At 43.3% G+C, this 24,322-nt stretch overlaps 1 long non-coding RNA gene across 1 annotated transcript in view; it reads left to right on the top strand.

Moving 5' to 3' along the window:
- Positions 1-3,806: 3,806 nt before the first annotated feature.
- Positions 3,807-24,322, top strand: part of LOC142652863 (uncharacterized) — a 38,337-nt gene continuing 17,821 nt past the window's right edge. Inside the window, exons 1-2 of the long non-coding RNA XR_012847961.1 lie at positions 3,807-3,858; positions 9,166-9,303. This is a non-coding gene — a long non-coding RNA (uncharacterized LOC142652863). The remainder of the gene's footprint in view (positions 3,859-9,165; positions 9,304-24,322) is intronic.

Below are 24,322 nucleotides of genomic sequence, written 5' to 3'. Positions count from 1 at the left end.
TGAGGCAGATTTTGATCTGCCTGCAAGCTGTTTGCCGCGTTTTTGCTCACGGCCATTGAGCACCGCGGGCAAAAACGCCGCAAAAAATGCTTTCTATGCCTTCCATTGATGTCAATGGGAGGTCAGAGACGTAAGCGGCCAAAGATAGGGCATGTCGCTTCTTTTTCGCGCGAGCCGTCCGTTTTTCTGCATGTTTTCCGACGCGGTTTCCGCGTCAAAAAACGTGTAAAAAAAACTCAGTGTGAACAGGGCCAAAGTAGCAACATGCCTCATAAACCTCATTGAAATCAATGGGAGACGGATATAAACACGTTTTTTGCTGCATTTTTTTGCCACGTTTTCTGTAAAAAAAAACGCTTGCGGTTATTCCCTCTGTCTGTTGAAGAAATAGCTAAAAAAAAAAGCCTAGAAAAACGCGACAAAAAAACGTGGCAAAAAACGTGTGTGATCCAAACCACTTAAAAAAAACCGGAGCTGATATTTCCAGGCAGAATTTTCTGCCTGCAATAAATTTGAAGGTTTTTCTAGGCGTTTTTTTTAGGCAATGAAATGAATGGGAGGTTAGAGGCGGAAACCACTCAAAGAAGGAGCATGCCGCTTTTTTTTCGGCGAGTGTCCGTAAGCCTCAGGGAGGCTGAGTGGCATCCGATACAGGGAGGTGTGTGGCATCATATACAGGGAGGTGTGTGGCATCATATACAGGAGGTATGTGGCATCATATACAGGGAGGTGTGTGGCATCATATACAGGGAGGTGTGTGGCATCATATATAGGGAGGCTGTGTGGCATCATATACAGGGAGGTGTGTGGCATCATATACAGGGATGTGTGTGGCATCATATACAGGGAGGTATGTGGCATCGTATACAGGTGTTAGTGTGTGGCATCATATACAGGAGGTGTGTGGCATCATATACAGGGAGGCTGTGTGGCATCATAAACAGGAGGTGTGTGGTATCATATACAGGGAGGTGTGTGGCATCATATGCAGGTAGACTGTGTGGTATCATATACAGGGAGGTGTGTGGTATCATATGAAGGGAGGCTGAGTGGCATCCTATACAGGGAGGTGTGTGGCATCATATACAGGAGGTATGTGGCATCATATACAGGGAGTTGTGTGGCATCATATACAGGGAGGTGTGTGGCATCATATACAAGGAGGCTGTGTGGCATCATATACAGGGAGGTGTGTGGCATCATATACAGGGAGGTGTGTGGCATAAAATACAGGAGGTATGTGGCATCATATACAGGGAGGTGTGTGACATCATATACAGGGAGGTGTGTGGCATCATATATAGGGAGGCTGAGTGGCATCATATACAGGGAGGTGTGTGTTATCATATACAGGGAGGTGTGTGGCATCATATGCAGGGAGGCTGTGTGACATCATATACAGTAAGGTGTGTGGCATCATATACAGGGAGGCTGTGTGGCATCATATACAGGGAGGTGTTTGGCATCATATACAGGGGGGCTGTGTGGGGGATATGCAAATCACGGGACATGCACATGGCCGCCGTCATTGCTTACAATGAGCCTGGACCGCAGCAGATGTCCGTAATAGGACATGCCCGATCTTTCTGCGGTGCGGGTTCCCGGCCCATGCACGGACCGTAAAAACTACGGTCGTGTGCATGGCCCCATAGAAAAGAATGGGGCCGCAATTCTCCCGTGGATTTTCGGGAGAATTGCGGCCGCAAAAACACGTTCGTGTGCATGGGGCCTTAATTCACCCAAAAAACACTCATGTAAAGGTACTCTTCCTCTAAGGCTAAATATACACGTTGCGTAAACCACACATACCGTAAACGCAGATAATTCTGCAGGTAATATCCGCACGTATTAATGCGTTTTTAGGTGCGTTCTTTACATTTTGATGCGGAAACAGGTGCAGATTTTATGCCGTGTATTTTGGTGCATTCTTTTATAAACTTGTCAGATACAATTCTGGGACGGAAATGCAAGATAAATTGACGGTGCAGATTTTAAAATACGCACCGCAGGTCAATTTACGTTCGGGAAAATTCTGCAACGTGTAGATGAGTTTACTTGGAATCTCAGTTACTTTGCTGGTCCTATATTATGCTGTGGATGTGCCGCAGGAAAATCAGCACGCCAAATCCACACGTAATACGTATGGTGTGCGTGTGGCCTAAGAGTCTATTCACACGTGGCGGTTGAGGTACATCTGAAAGCCGCATGCATTTTTACTGCATTTTGGTGCGTTTTTTACTGCAACATCATCGAAAAACGCACCAAATTGCACCAAAAAGGCATGGGCTTTTCGGATGCATTTTTAAAGGCGTCTCTAACCACACCTTAACCGCAAAGTGAGAATGGACCGTATGACTGGGTTCAAATGGTGCGGTCAAATATAGTTTTTTCTGCCACGACCGCTCAAAATGAATGAATGGTACAGAAATAATGGTTCAGTATTCTAAACCCGCATAGGCCACTGAGGAAAACAACATGATGCCTTACGGGAAAGGGTACGTTTACATGAGTGATTTTTGTGTGTATTTACAGGAGTAATTTTTGGCCACATGGAAAAAACGCACGCAAATATAAAAAATCGCGGAAAAACCGCACACGGTTATACGGCAGTTTGCTGTGGTTTTATATGCGGTTTTCGCCAGTGTGGTTTTTACAGCTAAAACTTGTAAAAAAGGGTAGTTTCACACTGTGAGTGTTTTGGCTCTGATTTTGACGTGGAAACTGCGCCGGAATCCGTGCCAAAAAGCACCCTGAATCGTCCCCCATTCATTTCAATGGGAGGCAGAGGCGTTTTTTCTCCTGCGAGGCTTACGGACACTCGCCGAAAAAAAAGCGGCATGCTCCTTCTTTGAGTGGTTTCCGCCTCTAACCTCCCATTCATTTCATTGCCTAAAAAAAACGCCTAGAAAAACCTTCAAATTTATTGCAGGCAGAAAATTCTGCCTGGAAATATCAGCTCCGGTTTTTTTTAAGTGGTTTGGATCACACACGTTTTTTGCCACGTTTTTTTGTCGCGTTTTTCTAGGCTTTTTTTTTTAGCTATTTCTTCAACAGACAGAGGGAATAACCGCAAGCGTTTTTTTTTACAGAAAACGTGGCAAAAAAATGCAGCAAAAAACGTGTTTATATCCGTCTCCCATTGATTTCAATGAGGTTTATGAGGCATGTTGCTACTTTGGCCCTGTTCACACTGAGTTTTTTTTACACGTTTTTTGACGCGGAAACCGCGTCGGAAAACATGCAGAAAAACGGACGGCTCGCGCGAAAAAGAAGCGACATGCCCTATCTTTGGCCGCTTACGTCTCTGACCTCCCATTGACATCAATGGAAGGCATAGAAAGCATTTTTTGCGGCGTTTTTGCCCGCGGTGCTCAATGGCCGTGAGCAAAAACGCGGCAAACAGCTTGCAGGCAGATCAAAATCTGCCTCAAAATTCCAGACTGATTTTTGAGGCAGAATTTTCTGCCTGCAAAAAACTCAGTGTGAACAGGACCAAATAACATCTCCACCTCCCATTGAAATCAATAGGAGGCAATTTCGGGCATGTTTTCCCCTGGTATTTGCCGCGGCAAAAACTCAGTGTGAACATGCAGCTTCAAAAACGGCTGAAAATCAGAGGCACAGCTCCGTAGGTTTCAGCCGTTTTTGACTCTCGTGTGATCATAGCCTTATCTGATTTAGCATGGGTTTTAAAATGTGTTCAGCAATGAAAGGGTGTTTCTGATTACAGCTCCGGCGGGCGGGGTTGGGGGCGTGGCCAACTAATTAAGAAGATATAAATACAGCTGCTCGGCGCATCACTCGTGTGGTTTTCGGCCCAGTGTGAGCGGAAGATGTGGAGGAGCCGGGCAGGATAATGTAAATAACGCCATGTTGGTTTGGGCCCCTCCATGTGCTGGCCGTTTCATTGCTCTGTTTGTATCTGTTGCCGTGTTTAATCTGTAGCTGTAATTTATACGTTAGTGCTGATTACAATCTGTTTTTTATAGTCGCTCAGTTACACATTTAGTAGAGGAACTGCAATAGTAATGTTAACTTTACATAAAGAGTTTGGTTCTCACGTTGTGGTATAAATGCATATTTTACCGAAAATCGTGACAAAAATGGCGTTGTTTTGGCGCAAATTGCATCAAACTGCACATTTTTACAGTGACCTGTAAGCCTAGCCTAATGGTGAAACAAAACTCCTTCCCAACAGCCTGCTTCACCTCGCTTTTGATGCAATTTGTGCCTAGACCGCGCCGTTTTTTGCTACAATATTGCGCGGTTTTGGAGCAAATTGCATTAAAGCATGCACGAAGAATCAATGTAGCTAGGTAGCCGGTGCGCTGAATTTATGAGCAAAAAACCAAGTTGCCGTTGGCAAAAGAATAAGCCCTTGTTTCCCAGGTACCGAACGGATCATTATAATTATAAAGCGCAACCTTTCATTGTATTCAAGAACAAACTGGGATTAACCCTTTCCCGCCGCAGATGTTTTCAGATTTTCGGTTTTTACTCCCCACTTTCCAAAACCCATAACGTCTTTATTTTTCTGTCGATATAGTCCTATGAGGGCTTGATTTTTGCGGGACGAGTTGTAGTTTTTCGTAGCCCCAATTATTTTGCCATATATTGTACTAGTAAACGGGGAAAAAAATTATTTGTGGGGTAGAAAATGAAAAAAACAGCGGTTCCTCCGTTGGTTTTGCGCTTCGTTTTTACAGAATTCACTGCAATTAAAACGGGTTAGCCTTATTCTGTGGGACAACACGATTACAACAATGCCAAATATACATGTAGTTTTTTCTATATTTAACTACTTTTACAAGTAAATACCGAAGTGTAAAAAATTAAATTTATTGTCGCCAAATTCTGAGAGCCATAACTTGCTTATTTTTCTGTCGATTAAGTGGTATGGGTAAGTTCACATGGCTCATTTTCGGCAGTTTTTCGTGCCATAAACGGCCGAAAAATCGGAAGCAGAACGCCTCCAAACCTGTGCCCATTGATTGCAATGGAAAAAACGGCATTCTCTTCCGATGGGCCGTTTTTTTTAATGCGGCTGTTTTAAAAAACGACCGCAAAAAAAGTATAGGACCCTTCTTGGGACGTTTTTGGAGCTGTTTTTCATAGACTTGATTTTATATTACATATCTGGAAAACCGCTCCAAAAACAGCCGTAAAACACGCTGCGAAATTCGCGAGTGTCTTAGGCTATGTTCACACACTTTTTTGCAATTCTGTTTGGAAGTTTGAGGCAGATTTTCCTCTACCTGCACGCCGATTTTCGCGGCGTTTTTCGCCCGCCGCCATTGAGCGCCGCTTGCATAAAACGCGGCGAAACACGCTTTCTCTGCCTCCCATTGAAGTCAATGGGAGGTCAGAGGCGGAAAAGCCCGAAGAAAGGGCATGTCGCTTTCTCCTGCGACCCGGTTCTACCGCTCGCGGGAGAAAACCGCCCCCGCCTCCCATTGAAATCGACGGGAGGCATTTTCGGGCCGTTTTTGACGAGATTTTTGGCGCGGTTTCCACATAAAAAAACTGTGAACTTGGCCTAAACGTCTGAAAATCAGGAGCCGTTTTCCTTTGAATACCACTCCGTATTTTCAGACGTTTTTAGTCTAGTGTGAACATACCCTAAGGCCTCATGCACACGACTGTAAAAACTCCCGTAATTACAGGCCCATAGACTTCTATTGGCCACAGGTACCTCCCCGTATGCTTACGGGAAGGTGCCTGTGTCGTTGAAAAAATATAGAACATGTCCTATTTCAGGCCATAATTACGGCACAGGCAGCCCATAGAAGTCTATGGGGCTCCCGTAATTACGGGTGACCACGTGTGTGCACCTGTAATTACGGGTGCGTTGCTAGGCGACGTCCGTAAATAGTCACTGTCCAGGGTGCTGAAAGAGTTAAACGATCGGCAGTAACTGTTTCAGCACCCTGGACAGTGACTACCGATTACAATATAGCTAAAGCTATAATAAAAAAAGACGTTCATACTTACCCAGAACTCCCTGCTTCTTCCTCCAGTCCGGCCTCCTGGGATGACGTTACAGCCCATGTGACCACTGCAGCCAATCACTGGCTGCAGCGGTCACATGGACTGCCGCGTCATACAGGGAGGTTGGACTGGATGTCAAGAGAGGGACGCGTCACCAAGACAACGGCCGGGTAAGTATGAAATTATTTTACTTTTATTACGGAAAGGGCTGTCCCTTCTCTCTATCCTGCACTGATAGAGAGAAGGGCTGCCGATTAGTGCGGTGCTATTTTGCAGCCAAAAACGTGCCCGTAAATACGGGTGCAATACGGGTAGAATACGTGTGACCAAGGATTCGTATTTACGCCAGTATTTACGGATGGACAAAAATACGGTCGTGTGCATGAGGCCTAAGGGGTTATTTTTTGCAGGATAAGCTTTAGTTTTTAATTATGACATTTTGGAGTACATGTGATGTTTTGCTAACTTTTTATTTCATTTTTTGTGGGTGATGAGGTGACCAAAAAATAGAGACTCTGGCGTTTACATTTTTATTTTCTTGTGGTGGTCACCGTGCGGGTTAAATAATGATATATTGTAATAGTTCAGACTTTTACGAATGCGGCGATATCAATTATGTCTATTTATTTTTTTACTATTCTCCAGGGGGAAAAGGGGGGTGTTTTTGACCATTTAATTTCTTTTTTACAAAAACTTTATTTTACTAATTTTTACTTTTTTTTTATTTTTATTAGTCCCCCTAGCGGACTTAACCAGCGATCTTAGATCGCTTGTAGATATACCTCAAAACTAATGTATAGCAGTATATAGTGATTCTAACAGGCTTAATAGCAGTGCAAAGATGGCGGACCTGGGGGCCTTCATTAGGCCCCCAGGCAGCCATAGCAACCATTGCCACCCTGCGATCGCATTGCGGGGGGTGCGATGAGCTGTTAGAGGGGGTCTCCCCCTCTTTCTAACGATTTAAATGCCGCGGTCGCTATTGACTGTGGCATTTAAAGAGGCTCTGTCACCAGATTATAAATGCTCTATCTCCTACATAATCTGATCGGCGCTGGAATGTAGATAACAGCAGTGGTTTTTATTTTGAAAAACGATCATTTTTGAGCAAGTTATGAGCAATTTTAGATTTTGTTTCTTAATGCCCAACTGGGTGTGTTTTTACTTTTGACCAAGTGGGTGTTGTAAAGAAGTGTATGAGGCTGACCAATCAGTGACCAATCAGTGTCCTGCACTTCTCATTGTACCAGCCCAGCATGATCCACAGCACAGTGAGATTGTGCAGTGAAAGAAGCTGGGCTGGAACAATGAGAAGTGTATGTCACTGATTGGTCAGCCTCATACACTTCTTTACAACACCCACTTGGTCAAAAGTAAAAACACACCCAGTTGGGCATTAAGAAACAAACTCTAAAATTGCTCATAACTTGCTCAAAAATGATCGTTTTTCAAAAGAAAACGACTGCTTTTATCTACATTCCAGCGCCGATCAGATTATGTAGGAGATAGGGCATTTATAATCTGCTGTCAGAGCCTCTTTAACGAGTGGGATCCCGCTCGTTACTCTGAAGTGTTGGCTGTAACATACAGCCGACGCCCGCTTTGTTTGGATACGTCAAATGTCAGGAAGGAGTTAAAAGTCAATGCAACTAATGGTCCAAGCGATTGTGTACATGTTGTCAATTTAACAATGTATCACATATAGTTACATAGTTAGTACGGCTGAAAAAAGACACATGTCCATCAAGTTCAACCAAGGGACGGGAAAAGGGAAGGAAAAATTTCTACACGTAGGAGCTAATACTTTTTTGTTCTAGGAAATTATCTAACCCTTTTTTAAAGCCATCTACTGTCCCTGCTGTGACCAGCTCCTGCGGTAGGCTATTCCATAGATTTACAGTTCTCACCAGTGGCGTAACTACCGTGGTAGCAGCAGTAGCGGCTGCTACGGGGCCCGGGGCTTGAGGGGGCCCGTGCCGCCAGCCGACACGCCCACCCAAATGCCCGGTGGCGCCGCTAGCAGCCGTTATGGCTGCTACAGCGGTAGCGCCGCTACTGTGGGGCCCGCGCCGCCGAGCCTTACACAGGCCCTCTCATCATGCCTGTAGGTGTCGCTAGCACCGGAGGGGGCCCCAGTGCTAGCGGCAGCCAAATACATGTGTTAGCACTGAATGGCCGGGCATGTTCCGTGCCTGACCATCCAGTGCCTTACAATGACACTGATTGGCTAGCGGCGCGATGACATCATCGCGCCGCTTCCATGCTTGGAAGGTGCTGATTGGCGGGGCAAGTCATTCTGCCCCGCCAATCAGCGTCATTGGAGGACGCTCGTTCAGCTCCTGCAGACATGCTCAGAAGAGAGCATGTCTGCATCGCCAGTGAACAGCGTGGGAACGGGATCATGTGAGTATGGCAATTTATTTATTTTTTTCTTCAAAAATGTGAATGGCATTATCTATAATGGGGGGGTCGTCTTTATGTGGGCTATTATATATAGGGGGGTCTATATGTGGGGCAGTAGCTACAGGGGGGTCTATATGTGGGGGTGTGGGCCACTATATACAGGGGGTTCTATATGTGGGCCATTATATACAGGGGGTTCTATATGTGGGCCATTATATACAGGGGGGGTCTATATGTGGGGTCTATATGTGGGCCACTATATACAGGGGGGGTCTATATGTGGGGCACTAGCTACAGGGGAGGTCTGTATGTGGGGATGTGGGCCACTATCTACAGGGGGGTCTATATGTGGGGCAGTATATGTGAGACACTATACAAGGGTGGGCTATATGTAGAGCACTATCTATAGGGGAGCTATTTTTTAGGGTACTTTCTATAGGGGTGGGCTATGTGTGGGACACTATATACAGGGGTGGGATACCTGTGGGGCACTAGCAACAGGGTGGCTATATGTAGTGCACAGTCTACAGGGGTGGGCTATATGTGGGACACTATATACAGGGGGAGCTATATGTGAGACTATCTACAGAGGTGGGCAATATGTGGAGCACTAACTATAGGGGAAGCTATATGTAGGGCAGCACGGTGGCTCAGTGGTTAGCGCTATTGCCTTGCAGCTCTGGAGTCCATATGTGGGCACAATCTACAGGGGGCTGTGTGTGTGTGTGTGTCAGTTATATTTAGATGTGTTGAAAATTGTAACTTTGTTTACAGGTGCAGAAATGTTTTAAAAGTGAGAAGCTGAAGACATCTAAACGGAAAACTGCAGAAATGGGTAATGGCCGGGAGAAATCCATCATAGATGTCTGAACCGGAGGGAGAAGAAAAGAACTAGAATCTGAGATGTCACCGGTGAGTCACTTAATGTAAATGTTTATTCTGCCTCTAATCAGTATTGTAGTCACTGTATGATCTGCAGCGCGATGATGGGTGGTATGATTTTTTCTTGTGAAACCGCATCTCCCAGCATATCCTTACCATTGTTCCGGCCATGCTGGGAGCTGTAGTTTTACACCGTACAAACCTATACGCAGTGGCGTAACTACCGCTATAGCAGCCGTAGCGACTTCTACGGAGCCTGCAGCATGAGGGGTCCCGTGGCACCCGCCGGCACGGCCCCCTCCCATGGCCGCAGGCTCCGCTAGCAGCCGCTATGGCTGCTACAGCGCGACGCCACTGAAGGGGTTGTTCCTACAAAAGACATGCATCCCCTATCCACAGGATAAGGGATACATGTGGGATCGCTGGGACGCCCAGCGATGAGAACGGGGGACCGAAAGTCCCCCCTAAGTTCTCCATGACAAACCTCGGACTTCCGGGGTCTGTGTCGGCAGCTCCGTAGAAATGAATGGAGCGCCGGTCGCGCTTGTGCGCATGCGTGACCAGCGCTCCTTTCATTTTTATTGATCTGCGCAGACGCCAGAAGTCCGAGGTTAGTCATGGAGAACTTCGGGGGACTTTCGGTCCCCCGTTCTTATCAATGCCAGCGATCGCACATGTATCCCCTATCCTGTGGATAGGGGATGCATGTCTTTTGTAGGACAAACTATAGGCCGTTTTTTTTTGGGGGGGGGGGCTTATATGGTATCTACAGAGGGGGCTGTATGGTGTTATCTACAGGGGGTGTGTATGGCGTTATCGACAGGGGGCTGTGTATGGTGCTATCTATAGGGGGGCGCTGTGTGGTGGAATCTATAGGGAGGCACTATCTACAAGGGGGGGGGGGGGGGTTGTGTGATACCCAGCGGAGGGGGGGCCCCAGTCAAAAGTTTGCTATGGGGCCCAGTCATTCCTAGTTACGCCCCTGGTTCTCACAGTAAAGAAGGCTTGTCGCCTCTGCAGCTTGAACCTTTTTTTCTCCGTACGGAGGGAGTGCCCCCTTGTTTTTTGAGGGGGATTTTACAAGGAACAGGATTTCACCATATTTTTTGTATGTGCCATTAATATATTTATATAAGTTAATCATGTCCCCCCTTAGTTGTCTTTTTTCAAGGCTAAATAGGTTTAATTCTTTCAATCTTTCCTCATAACTTAAATTCTCCATGCCCCTAATTAGCTTCGTTGCTCTTCTTTGTATTTTTTCCAACTCCAGGGCATCCTTTCTATGAACTGGAGCCCAGAACTGAACTGCATATTCCAGATGAGGCCTCACTAATGCTTTGTAAAGTGGTAATATTACATCCCTGTCCCGTGAGTCCATGCCTCTTTTAATACGACAATATCCTGCTGGCCTTTGAAGCAGCTGATTGACACTGCATGCTGTTATTGAGTTTATGATTTACAAGTACACCCAGATCCTTCTCAACAAGTGAGTCCGCCAGTGTAGCTCCCCCTAGGACATATGATGCATGCAGGTTGTTGGTACCCAGATGCATAACTTTACATTTATCTACATTAAACTTCATCTGCCAAGTGGACGCCCAAACACTTAGTTTGTTTAAATCTGCCTGCAATTCATGAACATCTTCCATAGACTGAACTATATTACATAGCTTGGTGTCATCTGCAAAAATAGAAATAGTGCTATTAATCCCATCTTCAGGATTGAACCCTGGGGTACACCACTTATAACTGGGGACCATTCAGAGTAGGAATCATTGACCACAACCCTCTGGATACGGTCCTTGAGCCAATTCTGAATCCAATTACAAACTATATTTCCTAAACTTATAGTCCTTAATTTACCCATTCGGCGTCTATGGGGGACAGTGTCAAATGCCTTTGCAAAGTCCAAAAACACTAAATCTACAGCGGCCCCTCTGTCTAGACTTCTGCTCACCTCTTCATAAAAACAGATTAGGTTAGTTTGACAACATCTGTCCTTAGTAAAACCGTGCTGGCTGTCACTTAATGCTATTTATTGTCACATAATCCTGTATATAGTCCCTCAATAGCCCCTCAAACATTTTCCCCACAATGGATGTTAAGCTTACTGGTCTATAATTACCCGGGGAAGACCTAGAGCCCTTTTTGAAAATAGGTACCACATTTGCGCTGCGCCAGTCCCTTGGCACTATACCAGTCACTAGAGATTCTCTGAATATTATGAAAAGGGGGACAGAAATAACTGAACTAAGCTCTTTAAGAATTCTAGGGTGTAACCCATCTGGTCCCGGGGCCTTGTGCACATTTATTTTATTTAATTTAGCTTGGACCATATCTACATTCATCCAATTCAGTATATCAACTGATATAATAACAGCACTGGCACCGGCTACATCAGCTGCTCTTTCTTCTGTTGTATATACAGAGCTAAAGAACCCATTTAGTAACTCTGCCTTCTCTTGATCCCCTGTGATCAACTCCCCATTACCATTATCTAGGGGTCCTACATGTTCAGACCTTGGCTTTTTAGCATTTATATACTTGAAGAATTTTTTGGGATTTGTTTTACTATCCTTGGCCACCTGCCTTTCATTTTGTATTTTTGCTAATTTTATTACATTTTTACAGATTTTATTAAGCTCTTTATATTTTACAAAGGCTACAGCTGTACCCTCAGATTTGTATTTTTTAAATGCCCTTTTTTTGTCGTGTATTGCCCCTTTCACAGAAGGTGTAAGCCATGTGGGTTTTAATTTGAGTCGTTAATACTTGTTACCTATAGGAATAAATTTTGCACTATAATAACTCAAAGTAGATGTGAAAATCTCCCATTTATCATTTGTTCCGTTATTTGACATTAGTTCTTCCCAGTCCATATCCTGAATTGCAGCCCTCATCCTGGGGAAATTGGCTTTCTTAAAATTAAATGTTTTTGCCCTCCCAGCCTGCATTTGTTTTTTACAGTATAGGTAAAATGTAACTATATTATGATCACTGTTACCTAGGTTTTCACGAACATTGACATTCCCAACAAGATCTGCATTATTAGAAATGACCAGATCCAACAGAGCTTCACCTCTAGTCGGGTCTTCCACAAACTGGCCCATAAAATTTTCCTGCAACAGGTTGAGGAAATGTCTCCCCTTTGCAGTTGAAGCCGAACCATGACACCAATTAATATCTCGGAAATTAAAATCTCCCATTATCAGTACAGTACCCGCCTGTGCAGCCAGCTCCCTCTGTTTATATAGCTGAACTTCCATCTCCTCAGTTATATTGGGGGGTCTATAGATTACACCAAAAGTAATATTTTCAGTGTTTACCTCCCTTTCTAGTTCCACCCACAAGGTTTCAACCTCCTCACAGTAATCACCCACTATTGTCTCTTTCACACTCGCCTTCATATCACTTCTCACATACAGACATACACCACCGCCTTTCCTATTTGTCCTGTCTTAACGAAAAAGTGTAAAACCCTGTAGATTTACAGCCCAGTCATGTGAAGAGTCCAGCCATGTTTCAGCAACACCAACTATATCTATATTTTCTTCCAGTATCAAGGCCTCCAGCTCCCCCATTTTGCTTGCTAGACTTCTGGCATTTGTGAACATACACTTTAACTTGCCTGTCTTTCACTTTTATTATCAGAAATGTGATTTGACATTAATCGGGCCTTTTTATTTACACTGTTTTGTAACGAAAGGATCTCCTTATCTTGTTGTCTAGTCCTCTCCCCACATTCTGTTTCTCCCCCCACCAATATAGTCTGACCCCTCTCTAACCTGGCTACCCCTTTTTTTTTCTACATTGACCTCCCTCCTCAGCCCTAGTTTAAATACTCCGCCACCCCAGCTAGAATTCTCTGCCCCAGCACAGCGGACCCCCTTCCATTTAGGTGCAAATCATCTGCAGAATACAGTTTGTACCCCAATGAAAAGTCAGCCTAGTGCTCTAGGAACCCAAATCCTTCTCCTCTACACCAAGACTTCAGCCATGCATTTAACTCCCTGAGATCACGCTCATTGTAAAGTCTATATGATGTATCAAAGCCACACACCAAGATGGGACATGTCACTTTTTTTTCACGTGAGTGTTTTTTTCTGCTCGCGGCATAAATACGCCTCCACCTCCCATTGAATTTAAAGGGAGGCAATTTTGGGCGTCTTTTGCCGCGGTTTCCGCTGCAAATAATGTGTCCTAAAACTCCATGTGAGCAGGGCCTTAAAGTTTAACCCCTTCCCGCTCCTGGACGTACTATTAGGTCATGGTAGCAGCGTCTTTCGCGCTCCATGACCTAATAGTACGTAACGGCTGTTTCGGCTGTCCTCCCGACACATAGAGGAGCTGTCACAGCTGCTGTCTCGTACAGCATTTGCCTCAGCTCCTACAGCGGGGACCGATCGCTGTGTCCCTGCTGATTAACCCCTTAAAAGCCGCTTTCAATAGGGATCGCGGATTTTTAGGGGTTAAGCTGCCATCGCCGGCCTGCTACAAGATAGCGGCCGGCGATGGTGACTATGGCAACTAGACGCCTAACAATGGCGTCCGGCTATGCCATGGACTGAAGCGTAGTGGGTCCTGACAAAGTCAGGACCCACTATGCTTGCTGTCAGTGAGTAGCTGACAGCTCTAATACACTGCACTACGCATGTAGTGCAGTGTATTAGAATAGCAATCAGGGCCTCCTGCCCTCAAGTCCCCTAATGGGACAAAGTAATAAAGTAAAAAAAAGATGTGTAAAAATAAGAAAAGAAAAGTTTTAAATGATAAAAGTAAAAGTCCCCCTTTTCCCCTTATCAGTCCTTTATTATTAATAAAAATATATAAACAAACTATACATAATTGGTATCGCCACGTCCGTAACGGCCTGAACTACAAAATTATTTCGTTATTTATCCCGCGCGGTGAACGCCGTAAAAAAAAATAATAATAAACCGTAACAGAATCACAATTGTTTGGTCACTTCACCTCCCAAAAAATGGAATAAAGAGATCAAAAAGTCGAATTACCTAAAAATGGTGCTGATCGAAACTTCAGTTAGTTACGCAAAAAATAAGTCCTCGCACTGCTTTCTTGATGGAAAAATAAAGTTCTGGCTCTTAGAGAATATGGTAACACAAAAAGTGAATGATTTTTTACAACATGTATTTTTATTGTTCAAATGCCATAAGACATAAAAAAAAACTATAAACATCTGGTATCGCCGTAATCGTATCGCCCCGCAGAATAAATTGAATGTCATTTATAGCGCAAGGTGTACGCTGTAAAAAAAATAGAATAAAAAAAACAGTAGTAGAATTGCTGTTTGTTAGTCACCGTGCCACTTAAAAATGGAATAAATACTGATCAAAAAGCCGCATGCACCCTAAGAAAACTACAATGGATTCCTCAAGGGGTCTAGTTTCCAAAATGGGGTCACTTTTGTGGCGTTTCCACTGTTTTGGCACCACAAGACCTCTTCAAACCGGACATGGTGCCTAATAAAAAGGAGGCCTCAACATCCACTAGGTGCTCCTTTGCTTCGGAGGCCGGTGCTTCAGTCCATTACCGCACTAGCGCCACATGTGGGATATTTCTCAAAACTGCAGAATCTGGCCAATAAATATTAAGTTGCGTTTCTCTGGTAAAACCTTTTGTTATAGAAAAAAAATGGTATAAAAAGGAATTTTTGACAAAAATAAACATGTAAATTTCACCTCTACTTTGCTCTAAATTCCTGTGAAACACCTAAAGAGTTCAAACTTTCTAAATGCTGTTGTGAATACTTTGAGGGGTCTAGTTTCTAAAATGGTGTGTTTGATAGGGGTGTCTAAAATATGGGCCCCTCAAAGCAGCTTCAGAACTGAACTGTAACCTAAAAAAAATAAATAAATTAGGCAATACTTCGCTAATTACATTATACTGATAATGAGCTGTGCCCACCCTGAGATGACCCCACTTTTGATTGTCTAAACGGAGACCCCTATTAGACCGTTTCAGTGCCTGGTTTTCTCAAGCATACACCTCGAGAAGTGTGTTTCTATTGAGTCCTTGGTACATTTTAAAGGGAGGCTTCAATTCCGCCAGTAGCTGCCGAGTAAGAGGGTAAGGTATGGGGTGAAGATGTATAAGCTCTGCGAGAGTGCATCAGGGTATACGTACAAATTTAGGATATATGAAGGGAAGGATACCAGTGTTTAGCCCCCAGAATGCCCCCTTAGGCCTCATGCACGTGACTGTAGCCATGTGCAAGGCTGTGATTTTCGGCTGGGCCGGCTGTGTACTGTCAGCCGCGAGCCGCCCGCTAATTGCGGGACATGCACATGGCCGCGGCCATTATTTTCAGTGAGCCTCGACCGCAGAAGACAGCCGTAAAAAGACAGGTCCGTTCTTTCTGCGCTGCGGGCTCCCGGGCCATGCACGGACCGTAAAAACTACGGTCGTGTGCATGGCCCCATAGAAATGAATGGGGCCGAAATTCTCCCATGTATTTTCGGGGGAATTGCGGCCGCAAAAGCATGTTCATGTGCATGAGGCCTTACTGGGAGTTAATGCAAAAATAGTGTGGGATTTGGTGCAGCCACTTCTGGACCAGGGTTACCACCTCTACCTGGATAATTTTTATACCAGCGTCCCACTCTTCAAGTGCCTTGCTTCCAGAAGTCCGGAGGCATGTGGCACTGCTAGAAGAAATACGAGAGGCCTCCTTAAGACTCTGCTTGGGCAAACACTCCGGAGGGGTGAGCAGGGCACAATCTAGCAGCAACATATTGTGTGTCACGTACAAGAGATGCCACACCAGTACCCATGTACCAGTACTGAGACCCCCAAACCAGACTGCATCCTGGACTACAATAGGTACATGGGAGGGATGGACTTGTCAGATCAAGTCCTGAAACCCTACAGCGCCATGCGGTGTGGTATAAGAAGCTGGCTGTGCACATCATACCGATGGCATTGTACAATGCGTACGTGCTACGTCGATGTACAGGCCAGAGGGGAACATTCCTGGAATTTCAAGAGGTGGTTATCAAGAAACTAATTTTAGGGACCAAGAAGGGAGGGCACCCAGTACTTCTGGCAGCGAGGCCACTCGCATCGTACCATGGCAACACTTTCCAGGAGAAGTTCCCCAAACTGGCAAGAAGGGAAAAAGTCAAAAGAGGTGCAAAGTCTGCTATAAGAGGGGGATAAGGGAGGACACAATATATCAGTGACACGTGTTCTGAAAAACCAGGGCTCTGTATGAAAGTGTTTTAAAATTTATCATACAGCCCTTGATTTTTAATCTACCCCAGTTTTACTTACCCTGTGCACTCCGCACAGCTTTTCCCCCTCTCGTCTTTCCGTTCTGATCCCTGCTGTGTGCCCAGGCAGCAGATAACAGCCACTTTGAGGGTATTGCTGTACCCAGGAGAACCCACATTACAGTTTGTCTCCGGTCAAAATGCTCACTACAACTCTAGATGAATGCCTTAAGGATGTAGTTTTTAAAACGGGGTCACTTCTTGGGGATTTCAACTGTACTGGTACCTCAGGGGCTTCTGCATACATGACTTGGCACCAGAAAATCCCCAGTTGGCCATATGGTGGTCCTTTCCTTCTGAGCCCTCCCATGGGCTCAAACGGCAGTTTATCACAACAATTGGGGTATTGCCGCACTCAGGACAAATTGGGCAACAAAATTTTTTTTTTTTAATTTCTTGTGAAAATAAAAAATTTTGAGCTATAACTACATATTATTGGAAATGTATTATTATTTTCTTTTAATTCCCAGCCCAATTCAAATAAGTTCTGTGAAGAAACTATGGGGTCTAAATGGTCACATTAACCATGAATGAATTCTTTGAGGGGTGTAGTTTCTAAAATGGGGTCACTTCTGGTGGGTTTCCATTGCTTTGATACCTCTGGGGCTCTGCAAATGCGACATGGCACCCGAAAACCAATCTAGCAAAATCTGCACTCCATAGAACACACAGCACTCCTTCCCTTCTGAGCTCTCCCATGGGCCCAAACGTCAGTTTATCGCCACAAATGGGGTATTGCTGCACTCAGGAGAAATTGGGCAACAAAATGGGGTATTTTGTTCCCTGTGAAAATAAGACATTTTGATCAAAAATGACAGCATATTGGAAAAAATGTCATTTTTTTTTAATTTCACAGCCCAATTCATACACGTGCTGTGTAAAAACTGTGGGGATCAAAATGGTAACAACCATAAATTAATTCCTTGAGGGGTGTAGTTTTTTAAATGGGGGATTCCTACTGTTTTGGCACCTCAACACCTCTTCAAACCTGGCATGCTGCCTAAAATATATTCTAATAAAAAAGAGGCCTCAAAATGCACTTGGTGCTTCTTTGCTTCTGGGGCTTGTGTTTTATTCCACGAGCGCACGAGACACATGTGGGACATTTCTAAAAACTGCAGAATCTGGACAATACATATTTAGTAGTGTTTCTCTGGTAAAACCTTCTGTGTTACAGAAAAAAATTGAATATAATTAATAATCAGGAAGAAAAATTAAATTTGCAAATTTCACCTCTACTTTGCTCTAATTTCTGTGAAATGCCGGAAGGGTTAAACTTTCTAAATGCTGTTTTGAATACTTTGAGGAGTCTAGTTTTGAAAATGGGGTGTTTTATGGGGGTTTCTGATGCATAGGCCCCTCAAAGCCACTCGGAACCGAACAGGTACCTTAACCCCATAGTGACCAACAATACGCCTTTTCACGTTCGTCACTAAGGGGCCTTGGGCTAGGCTGACGCCTTTTCACGTGAGCCTAGTCTAAGTCCTGCACGGGTCACCCGTGCAGGCTGTAGCCGGGTCTCAGCTGTCTGATGTAGGGATGCACGATGCATCGAAACTTTGATACTGTGCATCCCTAAACGGCTCGATACCGCCATTTCCTGTATTTCGATACTTCGCTGCGCAGCCGCACAGCTCAGTATAGTAATACATGAAATGTATGAGAGCGGGGCTGTGGCTGTGTAGTACAGTCATTGCCCCGCTCCTGAGTACTGACAAGTGCACGCCGTCAGGATGATGCGATGCGGCCAGCGCTGCACTAATGAGCGGCGGCACTGAAGACAGAACATGGCGGGCGCACTGCACCCCCATGTTCTTTCTTCAGTGCCTGAACTGCCGCTCATTAGTGTAGCGCCGGCCGCATCACCTCATTCTGACCGCGCGCGCACTTCCTGTCAGGAGCGGGGCAATGACTGTATTACACAGCCGCAGCCCTGCTCTATAACGGCGGAGATCAGAGAAACCTCATCTCCGCCGCTATTCCCCCTGAATGCTGCGATCACAGCTGACTGCAACATTCAGGAGAAAATGAGAAGGGGGGGATGCCCCTGGATCGCGTCACAGGGAATTCCTGTGACGCGATCGAGGGACATACCATATATGGGCAGACAGCTCAGGGTCTATTGACGGACCCCAGGGCGGTCTTACCATATTTCTTGTTAGGGCATACTTGGGTATGTCCTAACAGCCTGTGTGCTATCCGTCCATAGGCTAATGTACTGCCACATATCTGATTTATGTCAGTACATTAAAGTTTAAAAATAAAGTAAAAACAAAGTATTGTTAAATTTAAAAAAAATACACATACGCCTTTTTTACAATAAACATTAAAATAAGTCTCAATACATAAAATATACACATTCAGTAATGGCGCGCACAACAATTTTTTTGCATCATTTATGTGTACACTGTAAAAAAAATGAAATAAACACTGCTTTCTATCACTTATTAACGTGAGGCGCGAGGTGCGATGAATTTAACCTCCATTTTCCTCACATTAATAGTAATTAACCCCATCATGTACCTCACACATTAACCCATTATGACTGAGAAACAGGATGGGATTAATTACTATTAATGTGAAGCGCATTCAAAATTAATCATCACACATCGCGCCTCACATCAGAAAACAGAAAAAACATATTTTTTTTTATTACTATTGGCAAAGTATCGAAATCGCAATACTACACGAAGTATCGGTTTCGAAGTCCAAATTCTGGTATCGTGACATCCCTAGTCTGATGACAGCTGGGCTCTTGCTCCAACACCCGTTAAATGCCGCCGTCAATAGCGACCGCGGCATTTAACTTGTTTACAGAGGGAGTGAGCTCCCTCTGTCACCCATCGGCGGCCCACAAATGCAATCGCGGGTCTCCGATGGGGTGTCATGGCAAAGGGGGCTTGATAAAAGCCCCCAGGTCTACCCTGGACATATGCCTATTAGGACGCGCCGGAGGCACGTCCTAACAGATTGCCTGTCAGATTTACACTGACAGGAAATAATGCTCTGGTATACGAAGTATACCAAAGCATTACAGCAGCGATCTCAAGATCGCACAGTAAAGTCCCCTAGTGGGACTAATGAAATAAATAAAAAATGTGAAAAAGATTAATAAAAATTACAGTAAGAAACTAAATCCATATTTTTCCATAAAAAGTGGTTTTATTTAGTTTAAGTGAAAAATAAATAAAAGTACACATATATGGTATCGCCGCGACCGTAATGACTCCATTAATAAAGTTAATATGTCATTTAAACCGCAAGGTGAACACCGCAAAGAAAAAAAAAAAAACAATGGCGAAATTGCAATTTTTTTCCATTGCCCCCCAAAAGTCATAATAAAAATGAGTCAATGTCCCATGCACCCCAAAACAGTGCCAATCAAAACTACGTCTCGTCCCGCAGAAAACAAGCCCAAAAAATCACTACATTGATGGAAAAATAAAAGTGACGGCTCTTGGAAAGCAACGATGCAAAAACAAATCATGTTAGTTCAAAAGTGTTTTTATTGTGCAAAAGTCGTAAAACATAAAAAACCTCTACTTATGTGGTATCGCCGTAATTATATCGACCCATAGAATAAAGGTAACATGTTATTTACGCCGCACAGTGAACGGTGTCAATTTAAAAACGCATAGAACCATGGTGGAATTTCAGGTTTTTTTTTATAATCCCCCCCCCCAAAAAAGTTAATAAAAGTTAATAAAAAAATTATATGTACCCTAAAATGGTGCTATTAAAGAGTACAACTAATCCCACAAAAAACAAGTCCTCATACAGCTATGTAGACGAAAAAATAAAAAGTTCTAGCTCTTTGAATACGACTATAGAAAAACTAATAAAATAGCTTGGTCATTAGGGCCTAAAATGGGCTGGTCACTAAGGGGTTAAAAAAAGGCTTTTGAAATTTTTTAAAAAATATGAGAAATTGCTGTTTATATTCTAAGCCTTGTAACGTCCAAGAAAAATAAAATAATGTTCAAAAAAACGATGCCAATCTAAAGTAGACATATGGTAAATGTGAACTAGTAACTATTTTGGGTGGTATAACCATCTGTTTTACAAGCAGATGCATTTAAATTCTGAAAAAGGCTATTTTTTTTTAATAAATTCTCTAAATTTTGCCATTTTTCACCTATAAATACTGAATATATCGTCCAAATTTTACCACTAACATAAAGCCCAATGTGTCATGAGAAAACAATCTCAGAATCGCTTGGATAGGTTTAAGCATTCCGACGTTATTACCACATAAAGTGAAATGTCAGATTTGAAAAATGGGCTCTGAGCCTTAAGGCCCCAACTAGGCTGCGTCCCTATAAGGGGTTAAAAATAATAAAGTATTTTTAAATAAACCTTTTTTTAAAACAATACACCCGTTTTTACAATAAACCATAAAATAAGTCTCAATACATAAAATATACACACATTAGGTATTGTCGTGACCGTAATAACCTTCACAATAAATTTATAGCATCATTTATAATATGTACACTGAAAATATAAAAACTGCTTTCCTTCACTTATTAATGTGAATCACGTGGTGTTATAAATTTTATACCTCCATGTGCCTCATTAATAGTAATTAACCCCATGTACCTCACACATTAACCCAATGTGTTGTCCATTGACTAAGGGGTTAATTACTATTAATTTGAGGCACATGGAGGTTCAAAATTATCCAAACCATGTGCCTCAAGTCTAACTGGAAAATGTTTTTTTGTTTTGTTTTTTATTGTTGGCAAAGTTTCATTTTGTTATAGAGAATCGCAGTACTACACACAGTGTCAGTATCGAAGTCCAAATTCTGGTATCGTGACAACCCTAATGTAATGTGTACGGTCTTCAATTGTATCTATGTCCTTAGGAAGATACAACTGAAAGTGCAGGTGAAGCAAGGGAACCATTCATTCCCTTCCTCCTCATTCGGCACTTTCTGGTGGCACAGGCGGTGCGATGACGTTCTCGCCGCCTGACATCGTTTCGCCGGAGCAGGCCTGATCAGAAAGACCAGGCGTGCATCACCGGAAAATGTATTGCTGAGCCCTGCCAGCTTTAGTAACTCCTAGTGCTTGAATGCCTATGTGGCCGGTTATTTACGTTCATTGGCCTACTTTTAACCCCTTCCCTCTTTAGCCACTTTTGACCTTCCTGACCGAGCCTCATTTTTCAAATCTGACATGTTTCACTTTTTGTGGTAATAACTTCGGAATGCTTTCACCTATCCAAGCGATTCTGAGATTGTTTTCTCGTGACACATTGGACTTTAAGTTACTGGCAAAATTTGCTCGATATGTTCAGTATTTAATTGTGAAAAACACCAAAATTTAGTGTAAAATTAGCATTTTTCTAAATTTAAATGTATCTGCTTGTAAGACAGGCAGTTATACCACACAAAATGTTTTCTTATTAACATCCCCCATATGTCTACTTTAGATTGGTATCGTTTTTTGAACATCCTTTTATTTTTCTATGACATCACAAGGCTTAGAACTTTAGCAGCAATTTCTCACATTTTCAAGAAAATTTCAAAAGGCCATTTTTACAGGGGCCAGTTCAGTTGTGAAGTGGCTTTGAGGGCCTTATATATTAGAAACCCCCAATAAGTCACCCCATTTTAAAAACTTCACCCCTCAAAGTATTCAAAACAGTATTTAGAAAATGTCTTAACCCTTTACACATTTCAGAGGAATTAAAGTAAATTAGAGGAGAAATTTACAAATGTCATATTTTTTTGCAGAAATAAATTTTTAATACAATTTTTTTTATAACACAGAAGGTTTTACCAGAGAAATGCAACTCAATATTTGTTGCCCAGTTTCTGCAGTTTTAGGGAATATCCCACATGTGGCTCTAGTGTGCTACTGGACTGAAGCACCGGCCTCAGAAGCAAAGGAGCACCTAGTGGATTTTGGGGCCTTATTTTTGTTAGAATAAATTTTAGGCATCATGTCAGGTTTGAAGGGCTCTTGCGGTGCCAAAACAGTCAAAATCCCCCAAAAGTGACCCCATCTGGGAAACTACACACCTCAAGGAAATTATCTAGGGGTACAGTGAGCATTTTGACCGCACAGGTTTTTTACAGAAATTATTGGAAGTAGGCCATGAAAATTAAAATCAACATTTTTTCAAAGAAAATGTAGGTTTAGCTATTTTTTTTCTCATTTCCACAAGGACTAAAGGAGAAAAAGCACAATAAAATTTGTAAAGCAATTTCTCCCGAGTAAAACAATACCCCACATGTGGTAATAAACGGCTGTTTGGAGACACGGCGAGGCTGAGAAGGGAAAGAGCGCTATTTGGCTTTTGGAGCTCAAGTTTAGCAGGAATGGTTTGCGGAGGCCATGTCACATTTACAAAGCCCATGAGGGGACAAAACAGTGGAAACCCCCCACAAGTGACCCCATTTTGGAAACTACATCCATTGAGGAAATTATCTAGGGGTATAGTGAGCGTTTTGTCCCAACAGGTTTTTTGCATAAATTATTGGAAGTAGGCCCTGAAAATGACACTCTAAATTTTTTCAAAGAAAATGTAGGTTTAGCTAATTTTTTCTCATTTCCACAAGGACTGAAGGAGAAAAAGCACCGTAAAATTTGTAAAGCAATTTCTCCCGAGTAAAACGATACCCCACATGTGGTAATGGCTGTTTGGACACACGACAGGGCTTCGAAGGGATGGAGTGCCATTTGGCTTTTGGAGATCACATTTAGCAGGAATGGTTTGCGGAGGCCATGTCACATTTACGAAGTCCCGGAGGAGACAAAACAGTGGAAACCCCCCACAAGTAACCCCATTTTGGAGACTACACCCATTGAGGAAATTATCTAGGGGTATAGTGAGCAAATTGACCCCACAGTTTTTTTGCAGAAATTATTGGAAGTAGGCCCTGAAAATAAAAATCTACATTTTTTCAAAGAAAATGTAGATTTAGCTTATTTTTTCTCATTTCCACAAGGACTGAAGGAGAAAAGGCACCACAAAATTTGTAACGCAATTTCTCCCGAGTAAAACAATACCCCACATGTGGTAATAAACGGCTGTTTGAAGACACGGCGTGGCTTAGAAGGGAAAGAGCGCTATTTGGCTTTTGGAGATCACATTGAGCAGGAATGGTTTGCGGAGGTCATGTCACATTTACAAAGCCCCTGACGGGAAAAAACAATGTAAACGCCCAAAAAGTGACACCATTTAGGAAACTACACCTCTTGAGGAATTCATCTAGGGGTGTAGTGAGCATTTTGACCCCACAGATGTTTCATAGAATTTATTAGAGTTGGGCAGTGAAAATAAAAACAATCCTTTTTCTTCAATAAGAAGTAGCTTTAGCTCAAATTTTTTCATTTTCGCAACAAATAAAGGAAAAAAAGAACATTTGTAAAGCAATTTCTCCCGAGTACGACAATACCCCATATGTGGTCATAAACTGCTGTTTGGGCACACGGCAGGGCTCAGAAGGGAAGGACCGCCATTTGGAGTGCAGATGTTGCTGTATTGGTTTCTGGGCGCCTGTGGGCCCAAAACAGTGGTAACCCCCCAGAAGTGACCCCATTTTGGAAACTACACCCCTCAATGCATTTACCTAGTCTAAACTAGCTCATGAGTTTCTCAATGGACAACTGGGTGTTTTTTTTAATTTTTACCAACTGGGTGTTGTACAGAGGAGTGTATGAGGCTGACCAATCAGTGACTAATCAGTGTCCTACACTTCTCATTGTTCCAGCCCAGCATGATCCACAGCACAGTGTGATTGTGCAGTG

Source organism: Rhinoderma darwinii, chromosome 5 (genome assembly GCF_050947455.1).
Source record: "Rhinoderma darwinii isolate aRhiDar2 chromosome 5, aRhiDar2.hap1, whole genome shotgun sequence".
Classification (NCBI taxonomy): domain Eukaryota; kingdom Metazoa; phylum Chordata; class Amphibia; order Anura; family Rhinodermatidae; genus Rhinoderma; species Rhinoderma darwinii.
Note: the sequence above shows the minus strand (reverse complement) of the source record. Positions and strands in the feature narration are given on the sequence as shown.